General features: G+C 47.4%; 1 protein-coding gene across 7 annotated transcripts in view; it reads left to right on the forward strand.

The window, feature by feature from the left end:
• The window catches only part of LOC137535751 (VPS10 domain-containing receptor SorCS1-like), a 1470659-nt gene that overhangs the window by 511125 nt on the left and 948683 nt on the right, over positions 1–10851 (forward strand). The window lies entirely within an intron of this gene.

Raw genomic sequence — 10851 nt, forward strand, 5'->3', positions numbered from 1 at the left:
GCTCTTTGCATCGCAGCTCCTGTACGAGTGTTTAAAGTAAGTCAACAGAGAACTCTCGGCCTCTATGACCGGAATACATTGACGAGCAGCGCTGTATAGGCACGAGCGCGCATTTTAATTAGATCTTGATGCCGTAAGCTTAGCAGCCCTCTTGTATTCCAAAAGTAGCTCCATTATTTGATTTATTTTCCCTGCCCTAGTTTGTAAAATTGCTGGAAGATAAAGTCAACATCTCACGCCTCCCCATCCTGCCTCCTCTGCATATTAACGCCGGCATTCAGACGCCGAAGCCTTTCCCCAGAATAAAATATTTAGGAGGTGTCCTATTGCAATTCTTTACTGTGTGGAGCGCATGGAGGAGCTGAAAATATTGTTGCTTTGCTGGAGATGATAAAAGTTTTTTTTTTGTTTTTTTTGTTTTCACCGAAACGCCAAGTTCAAACCTGGGAACAACTAATTGGTTTAGGAAACTAGTTGTTTTTTGTTTGTTTTTTAGCGCAGAACCTGTCCCCTCTGAAAAATATTATTTTTTTTTTTAGCTGTAGTACCTGTTGGCAGTATCAACAGGATTCATTAAAGAGACACTGAAGCAAAAAATAAATTGATTTGTATGTGTAGTACAGCTAAGAAATAAAACATTAGGAGCAGAGACATAAGTCTAATATTGTTTCCAGTACAGGAAGAGTTAAGAAACTCCAGTTGTTATCTATGCAAAAGAGCCACTGAGCACCACGACTTTCAAAGTCGCAGAAAGCTTTGTCTTCTGAAACTTATTATCTCAAGTGTTTGGCACTATTGTTTTTTTCTTTTGCAGAGAAGGGTTCAAAAGTTCACTGTCCTGCTCTGTAAAATCATTTAGAATGCTGAGTAGTGTGTAAACTGCAAATATTAGAGAAAGATGCAATGTTATAAAAAAAAAACACTATATAACTGAAAATAAAAATATGAGAATATTTTCTTTGCTACTAATATTTTAGTAATTATCCATACTACACAACCAATTCATGATATCATTTTTTTTCCACGTCAGTGTCTCTTTAAACTGCAGTATAGTAAATCAACCACAAGCTGTCACTGTCTGTAAAGTGCTGCAATTATCTTGGTGGTAGTGTGATTTCCTGTACTTATACTGTGTTCCACTCTGTTCTAAGTAAGCTGCATTATCTAATGGTTGTGTATGATTTATCTCTGCTAGTTTTCTTCAGTAAAGAGTTCAAACTTGTTATACTGGGTGTACCGAACACTCTGCTCCATCAGTACCAACATCTTCAGTAGCGATGTACATAGTACAAAAACAAATCGTGGGGAGCATAGGTACAGGAGAGATTCATATGATAAATTACAGCAGAATTAGAAACACTAGGAGGAGATCCCTGCCCTTTTGGGCTTACATTCTAGAGGGCAGTGGGTTGGAGACAGTAGGAAAGGAGACACGGGGTATGGGGAATGAGGCAGTGAACCTCCAATGCTACCTATAACAAGTTATAGGCTTGTCTGAATACATGCGTTTTGAGAGTACGTTTGAAGTTTTTCAGGCTACGAGCATGAAAGACAGGCAGTGGGAGACCTTTCCAAATGAGAGATGGTGATCATGAGAAGTCCCTAAAGCGGCTGTGAGACGATGTGCAGCTAGAGGACAAGAGGGTCTCCTGGGAGTAGTAAAGGTTCTGATGGGGATAGTGTCTAAAGATTTAGGAAACGTATGGAAGTGACAACTTGTGCAGAGCTTTGTGAGGAGTTCATCTTCCCTTCCTGTTCTAGGCTTTATCATGAACAGAACACTGAAGCCCTCAGGGACATGTCACAGTGGACAGAAATAAAAACTAAAAGGCTCCTATCTATGCAAAAAATGCAATGAAAAAGTAAAAAAAAAGTTGCTGTCCTAGAGGATCTCCTCCTCCCTACTTCCTCCTCCTTACTCCTCCTCCTCCTTACTCCTCCTCCTTCTTCCTCTTTTTCCTCTTCCTCCTTCCTCTTCTTCCTCCTCCTTCCTTTGCCTCTTTCTTCCTCTTCCTCCCGTCCTGGTCTCCATGGTTCCCTTCCTGGCTCTGGCTGTTACATACACGCGGCCATGCCGGCCAGCTGTAGTGGGGCTGGTACTTTTAAAGTGACCCTAAAACAAGAATACTTAGATAGTGCCCTAAGAAGAAGGAAGGCTCTGCATCCCATAGAGCCTTCCCGTCCCTCTCTGCTTCTCCTCGTTACCCTGCTGTCTCTTTTAAAGCCAACCTACAGAGTAAATAGCTCATTGGGACTCTTTGTGAAGGCTTTGGAAGTACTCTGGTCCCTGAGTTCTTCCCTGAGTTCTTCCAAAGATGAGCTGCTCCATAGTGCGCATGTACGAGTGGGTACTGGTGCATGCGCAGCTGCTTGTCTTCGGAAGCGCTAGGGGATGCAAGTGCTTCCAAAGCCTTCCAACGGCTCCCAAAGACATGAAATGTGAAAGCAGGGGCAGTGGGGGAACAAAGAAATGTAGGGAGGAGTAGGCAGGCTCTATGGTATCCAGAGGCTTTCCTCTTCTTAAAGTAGGTAAGTAGGTCGCTTGAGGGTCACATTAAAAGGACATATCCGCTCATCCATGCAACTTCTACATACTGTAGATACAAAATCGCACACACACCTGCCTGCTCTGTCACTCAGCGAACCACACACAAGGCCTTCTAATACTTTCAGGTCTGCTCTATGCATTGCAAGAACTAATGGCCAACCTTTATTTAAGGTTTTTTTTTTGTTTTGTTTTGTTTTTTTGCATATAAAATACAACCATTCCTCTGTGTTTCTAATAGTAACTTGAAGAAAGGAGCGTCGGTTTGCTTTCAGACCCCTGCTTAGTGCGGGTGTTGAAAATGACCAACAATGGCTATTGCTAGATGCAGCTACCTGTAGTTAATTTAGCCACAAGGGGGGGGGGGGGGGTATTGGGCAGTCTGTACTCCAGTCATATACACTCACCTAAAGGATTATTAGGAACACCATACTTTGACCACCCTTCACCTTCAGAACTGACTTAATTCTATGGGGCATTGATTCAAGGTGCTGAAAGCATTCTTTAGAAATGTTGGCCCATATTGAAAGGATAGCATCTTGAAGTTGATGGAGATTTGTGGGATATGCACATCCAGGGCAGGAAGCTCCCATTCCATCACATCCCAAAGATGCTCTATTAGGTTGAGATCTGGTGACCTGTTCAAGAAACTAATTTGAAATGATTCAAGCTTTGTGACATTGTGCATTATCCTGCTGGAAGTAGCCATCAGAGGGATGGGTACATGGTGGTCATGAAGGGATGGACATGGTCAGAAACAATTCTCAGGTAGCCCGTGGCATTTAAACGATGCCCAATTGGTACTAAGGGGTCTAAAGTGTGTCAAGAAAAAATCCCCCACACCATTACACCACCACCACCGGGCCTGCACAAGGGTAACAAGGCATGATGGATCCATGTTCTCATTCTGTTTACGCCAAATTCTGACTCTATCGAGACTCAGCAGACCGGGCAACATTTTTCCAGTCTTCAACTGTCCAATTTTGGTGAGCTCGTGCAAATTGTAGCCTCTTTTTCCTATTTGTAGGGGAGATGAGTGGTACCCGGTGGGGTCTTCTGCTCTTGTAGCCCATCTGCCTCAAGGGTGTGAGTGTTGTGGCTTCACAAATGCTTTGCTGCATACGTCGGTTGTAACGAGTGGCTAATTCAGTCAACGTTGTTCTTCTATCAGCTTGAATCATTCGGCCCATTCTCCTCTGACCTCTAGCATCAACAAGGCATTTTCGCCCACAGGACTGCCGCATACTGGATGTTTTTTGCTTTTCACACCATTCTTTGTAAACTCTAGAAATAGTTGTGCGTAAAAAACCCAGTAACTGAGCAGATTGTGAAATACTCAGACCGGCCTATCTGGCACCAACAACCATGCCACGTTCAAAATTGCTTAAATCACCTTTCTTTCCCATTCTGACCGTAGAAAGCAAGGCAGATCCCCTGGCCAGTTCATAGTGATATAAGCTGTTTAGAGTATAAGAAGTGTCTTCATCTGTATAAGCATTTTATAAGTCTTTTACGAAGAAGAGGTTTGCACTCCACTTCATTTATTAATATTTATTCAGAGGCAGCTGTGAAACCAATATTTGGAGACCAGCATGGATCCTCTTTCTCAAGACCTAAATACAATAATAAGCCAAAGTTCTGCTCTTTCACAGGAGCAATGTGCACTGTTCTAACGCCTGCATGAAGTAGAGGTGCGAGGGGAAAATGGGTGCGGGATGAAGCAGATAGAAGTGTAAATGATAAGTACTGTTGTCAATTGGGCACCGAATGAAAAATATTTACTGTGGTAAGGAAGTGTAATGATTGGTGTCAGCGAAGAGATGTCTGATTATTGAGTGATCTGCAGTATCACCAATAATCCAGACACTATACCTGACTATGTAGTGATCTGCAGAATCACCAACAATACAAGTATAGCAACACACAGAAGGTGTACAATGTATAATGCTTGGTGCAACAGTAGTACTTGATAGATTAGCTATACCTCACCAGAGGAGCTGGTGGTTACTATCAGTACAGAGGCCCTCACCAGAGATCAGGGCTCTATGGTGGGGAGGCGAGGTCAGACAGGCAAGGTCGGCAACAGACAGGTAGTAACGGTACAGAATCAGAAAGCAATAGGAAGGTGGTTATACAGGCTAAGTCGGCAACAGGATCAGATAGGCAGAAGTACAGAGACGGTAAAGGAGAGAGAGGTCAGAAGCAAGCCAGAGTTATACACAGGTATCAATAAAGAGTAATGCAAACAATAATATTCCTATCTAGTGTGAAATCCCCTGTTTCCTCCCGGATCAAAGCACACCGGATCTATCTAAGGTCTGAGCGCTAACATGTAGTATTCGCAACAGCACACAGTTTGCGAGTGAAGCCGAGAGGCTTAAGAAGCAGAGGAGACCCAATTGGCACGCCCACTCCTCTGAGCCAATGAGGAGCGGCGAACGTCTCCTCTGACGTCAGCCGACCATCTGGTCAGCTGACGAGCCTCCTCCCCGCATCAAGGTCCTGTCGGTGTGTGCGCGCGCGCGACAATGTAACCCTATGAGCGGCTGACAAACCCGTCCTCGGCGTGCTAGACACCGGAGGCACGGGTGACATGCTAGGCAGAGGAATGGAGGCATCTGCGGAGGACGCCAGAATTGCCCGCAGCTGCTTCCTCCATGTTTATTACAGGAAGGTAGTAAAATATTTGTAAATGTTACCGATATTTTACTACAGCTAAACCTAACCCTACTCTTACACAGAACCCTCCCCCCTTCCTGACGCCTCACCCTAAACCCCCCCCCCTCCTGACTCCTAACCCTAAAACCCACCTTCCTGACTCCTAATCCTAACCCCCCCCCCCCCCTTCCTGACTCCTAACCCTAAAACCCACCTTCCTGACACCTAGCCCTAACCCCCCCCCCCCTTTCTGGCGCCTAACCTTAACCACACCCCATGTCCCTTCCCTGATGACATATGTCAGAAACCATAAATTCTAAACAAATTTCAGAACGATAATTTTCAAAAATGAAAAATTTCAGTTGGATGGGCAGTACGACCACTATTTATCTGGCTGCCAAATTTTTGCTTTTGTGGCCCAATGTCCGATATTTGCTTTACCGCCTATGGGGCACCCAGACTGTCCATTAGCTGCAGGTGCCCAAATTTCCTGCTTCCGTTCTAACAGCTGTGAAGAAATGCTTATAATTGATAAGAGCCAACATTTTTTTTTGCAGTGTGTACTCCAAACAGTGTTGCCATGGTTGCAGAGAAGCACAACTCAAATGTACTGTCCGTTTTTTACTGTTCTAGCTTGCTGCCTGCTTTAAAGGAAAGACCAGGGCTGGATTTACCATAAGGGCCCTTTTCCACTAGCAATCGCTAGCGTTCACGCTGAACGCTAGCGATTGCTGAATCGCAATTACCGGCGATTCCCTGACGTTCGCGGCCGCGATTTTGCTATGCTATGCATTGCATAGCAAAATCGCGGCAAATATCGCTCCGCCGCGCGTTCGCGTTCCCGGCAAAAATGAATCGCGGTAGTGGAAATGACCTACCGCGATTCCTATGTTAAAAAGCAAACCGTAGCGATTGTAAAATCGCTAGCGGTTTGCGTTTTTGCGATTCAGCCAGCGCAAACACGCTGGTGGAAAAGGGCCCTTCGGCACTGCAGGCACGTGCCTACAGGCGCCTGCAGGGGCGGACTGACCATTAGGGCACTCGGGCACGGACCGAGGGCCCGTGGTCAGGGGGGGCCCGCCACCCGCAAGAGAACCCTGAGCAGGAGGGGAGACAGCCAGTGAAGGAGGGCGATGGGCATAGCAGCGGAGAAGGGGGGAAGTTCCCCCCCCCTTCTCTCACCTTGGGGCCCCCCTTCCTGGCTCTCCCCTCCGTAATCTGCAAAATGCAAACAGCTGGAAGCGACTGACAGCGGGCGGAGATTTACCGCTGTTCAGCCATTGGATGGATCGCTGATCTGTGTGCAGCTAGTGTGGGCTTGAGAAGCCCAGACTAGCTGCACAGAGATCAGCGATGCCTCCGGTGGCTGAACAGCGGTAAGTCTCCGCCCGCTGACAGCCACTTCCAGTTGTTTGCACTTTGCAGATTACGGAGGGGGGAGAGCCAGGAAGGGGGGGGGGGGGCTATGCAAATCGCCCTCCTTCACTGGCTGTCTCCCCTCCTGGAGACACCTACAAGCCTGGCTGCTTATACTGGGGGCACTTACAGACCTGGCTATACTGGGGAGACCTATACACCTGGCTGCATATACTGGGGGCACCTATACACCTGGCTGCATATACTGGGGAGACCTATACACCTGGCTGCATATACTGGGGGCACGTATACACCTGGCTGCATATACTGGGGAGACCTATACACCTGGCTGCATATACTGGGGGCACCTATACACCTGGCTGCATATACTGGGGCACCTATACACCTGGCTGCATATACTGGGGAGACCTATACACCTGGCTGCATATACTGGGGGCACGTATACACCTGGCTGCATATACTGGGGAGACCTATACACCTGGCTGCATATACTGGGGGCACCTATAGACCTGGCTGTATATACTGGGGACACCTATAGACCTGACTGTATATACTGGGGGCACCTATAGACCTGGCTATACTGGGGACACCTATAGACCTGGCTATACTGGGGACACCTATAGACCTGGCTATACTGGGGTCACCTATAGACCTGGCTATACTGGGGACACCTATACACCTGGCTACATATACTGGGGACACCTAAAGACCTGGCTATCTATACAGGAGACACCTATAGACCTGGCTATCTGTACTGGGGACACCTATAGGCCTGGCTACCTACTGTATTCTGGAGACACCTGTAGACCTGGCTACCTATACTGGGGAAGCCTATAGACCTGGCTATCTTAACTGGGGACATCTATAGTCCTGGCTATCTTAAATGGGGACATCTATAGACCTGGTTATCTATTCTGGGGACACCTGTAGATTAGGCTACTTATACTGGGGACACCTATAGACCTGGATACCTGCACTGGGAAAACCTATAGACCTGGATACTTCCACTGGGGATACCTTTTGACCTGGTTACCTATACTGGGGGCACCTATTTTGGGGGAACTGCTGCCAGATTAACTATTTTTGGGGAACTGCTGCTGCCAGATTAAGTGTATTTTGAGAAACAGCTGCCAGATTATGTGTATTTTTGGGGAACCGCTGCCAGATTGTGTATAATGGGGGAACTGCTGCTTCCAGATTCTGTGTATTTTGGGGGAACCACTGCTGCTACATGTATTTTTGGTGATCCGCTGCCAAATTATGTGTATTTGGGGGAACCGCTGCTGCCAGATAACGTCTATTTTGGGGGAACGACTGCCATATTATCTGTATTTTGGAGGAACCTCTGCCAAATTGCATGGATTTTTGGTGAAATGCTGTCAGATTACATGTATTTTGGGGGGAAACACTATGGCAGAGTTCAAACTTCCCCGGCAGACCTTTTACACCACTGTTAAGGTCATGTATATTTTGCCCCACCCATCACCACGCCCACATTCTGTTGCGTGACCACACCCATTTTTTGGCGCGCCGCGCTACGCGCGGCGCAGGGGGTTTTTGTCAGTGTACAATATAACATATTTACTGTTGTCAATAAATTATTATACCTTAGTCTGTAAAAATATAACGTGAAAGGTGGGTAACACTGGTATGGGGGCCCCATATTCTCCTATTGCCCGGGGGCCCCATGAGTTGTCAGTCCACCCCTGGGCGCCTGATGATGGAAAGGCAGCTCACTCCCTTCCCTGAGCTCCTCCTTCCCTATGCAGAGTCCTGATGAGTGTAAATGAGGTTACTCACCCTGAACTCTGCATTCCACTGACAAGATCAAGGGCACCTCTAGCTACTTAATACTGAGGGACTTCTAGATACCGAATACTTGAGGGCACCTCTAGCTACTTAATATTGAGGGTACTTCTAGCTACCTAATACTAAGGGGCACCTGTAGCTACCTATGACAGACAAAGGAAGTAAGGGAGGAGTGACAGCTGGGCTAGACACTTGCAGTGCGGTTTGGTGGGGGTTTGCAGGGTCATGGATGGCAAAATCTAAAGTGCCAGAACATCTGTGCCTATAGGCTCCTGTAAGGTAAATCCAGGCCTAAAAAGACCACTTTTAAAATTGTTAAATTGCATAAAGACCTGTCGCTGCACCCATTTACATTCATGGCCATATTATAACAAACTTGACAACTCCCTTTAGATGTTGTATGTGTTACATTAGCTACAAGCCTTCAGGGCCTCTGGGAAGCTCTGTGTATTTGGGATGGTTACAGGAGGCTGCAATCTGCCCATCTAGCTTATCTGATCCCTGTAAATACTGTAATGTATTCTCACACACACTCCGGGCCTTGGTGCGCCCTCGTCATACTCTGGCGGCAGATCTGTCCTGCTGAAATATGTATAGTGAGCAGAGGAGGTTGGCAGGGTCTCCTCTCCCCGCCGCCGCAGCCTCCTGGCCGGATTCTTGGATCCGTCTCCTTTCTGCCTGCTTTGTCGGCATTTTGTCCCACCTGCAGCCTCCCAGGAGTCCTCATTAAGGCAGTGCTGCAGCCAGATTCCTGGACCGAGCAGACTCTCCCTTCGCTGGTCCAAAAAGAGCGCTCACCCATCCGCTAATGCTGGCTTTCTGTGCCAGAGTCAAGGTTACTCATCTGCGAGCATCCAGAAAATGGGCAAATTCCATGACAAGCCTCCATTTTAAAGGAGACCTGTCGGTGCAAAGATGACCTTTGGTTTCCATGATTCACAGCCATCCCTCTATTGGAAGTAAATCACTTTCCCTCTTTTTCCTGTTTTTTGGCCTCCTATACAGATCTGTAGAAATAAATAAATAAATGCACAGATCTCCTGTTAGTGTTTTTTGTTTTTCACGTTAATCTGCATGCCAATTTTCTGATAAGTGCTTGTCTCCAAATGCTGATATAAAAGATTAGTGATGGAATAAAAGACTAGCGTGACATGTCCAATGAAAATGTCTTTTGCTAGTTCATTCTTCTGGGGTGTTATGTAGGCATAGCTAGAGGTGTAATTGTTGTAGTCGTGGTTGGAGGTGTGATGTAGGCGTGGCTGGAGGTGTAATTGATGTAGTCGTGGTTGGAGGTTTGATGTAGGCATGGTTGGAGGTGTAATGTAGGCATGGCTGGAGGTATAATTGTTGTAGTCGTGGTTGGAGGTGTGATGTAGGCGTGGCTGGAGGTATAATTGTTGTAGTCATGGTTGGAGGTGTGATGTAGGCGTGGCTGGAGGTGCGATTGATGTAGTAGTGGTTGGAGGTGTGATGTAGGCATGGTCGGAGGTGTAATTGATGTAGTCATGGTTGGAGGTGTAATGTAGGCATGGCTGGAGGTATAATTGTTGTAGTCGTGGTTGGAGGTGTGATGTAGGCGTGGCTGGAGGTGCGATTGATGTAGTAGTGGTTGGAGGTGTGATGTAGGTGTGGCTGGAGGTGCGATTAATGTAGTAGTGGTTGGAGGTGGGATGTAGGAGTGTCCGGAGGTGTAATTGATGTAGTCGTGGTTGAAGGTGTGATGTAGGCATGGCCGGAGGTGTAGGCAGGTGTTTGGGTGCCCGCAAGGGGCAGATTAGGGTCTGATCTGATCGGTATCAGTGACAGGGGGTGACGGGGTGATTGATAGGTGATCAGGGTGTGATTAGAGGGGAGAATAGATGCAAACAATGCACTGGCAAGGTGATGGGGGGGGGGGGGGTCTGAGGGTGTGGGCGGGTGATTGGGTGCCCGCAAGGGGCAGATGAGGGACTGATCTGATGGGTATGATGGGTAGCAGTGACGGGGTGATTGATGGGTGATTAGAGGGGAGAACAGATGTAAATAATGCACTGGGGAGGTGATAAGGGGGAGTCTGAGGAGATGGGCGGGTGTTTGGGTGCCTGCAAGGGGCAGATTAGGGTTTGATCTGAAGGGTAACAGTGACAGGTGGTGACAGGGGGTGATTGATGGATGATTAGAGGGGAGAACAGATGTAAACAAGGCACTTGGGAGGTGATCTGAGGGTGGGTCTGCGGGCGATCTAAGGGTGTGGGCGGATGATTAGGTGCCCGCAAAGGGGCAGGTTAGGGTCTGATCTGATGGCTGGTGACAGGGGGTGATGGGTGATTGACAGGTGATCAGTGGGTGATTACAGGGGAGGATAGATGTATACAGTACAAAGGGGGGGGGGGGTCTGGGGAGGATCTGAGGTTGTGGGGGGTGATCAGGAGCCCCCATGGGGCAGTTTAGGACCGAATCTAAAATATAGCGCGGCACGGCGG

This window comes from Hyperolius riggenbachi, chromosome 10 (assembly GCF_040937935.1).
Source record: "Hyperolius riggenbachi isolate aHypRig1 chromosome 10, aHypRig1.pri, whole genome shotgun sequence".
Lineage (NCBI taxonomy): Eukaryota > Metazoa > Chordata > Amphibia > Anura > Hyperoliidae > Hyperolius > Hyperolius riggenbachi.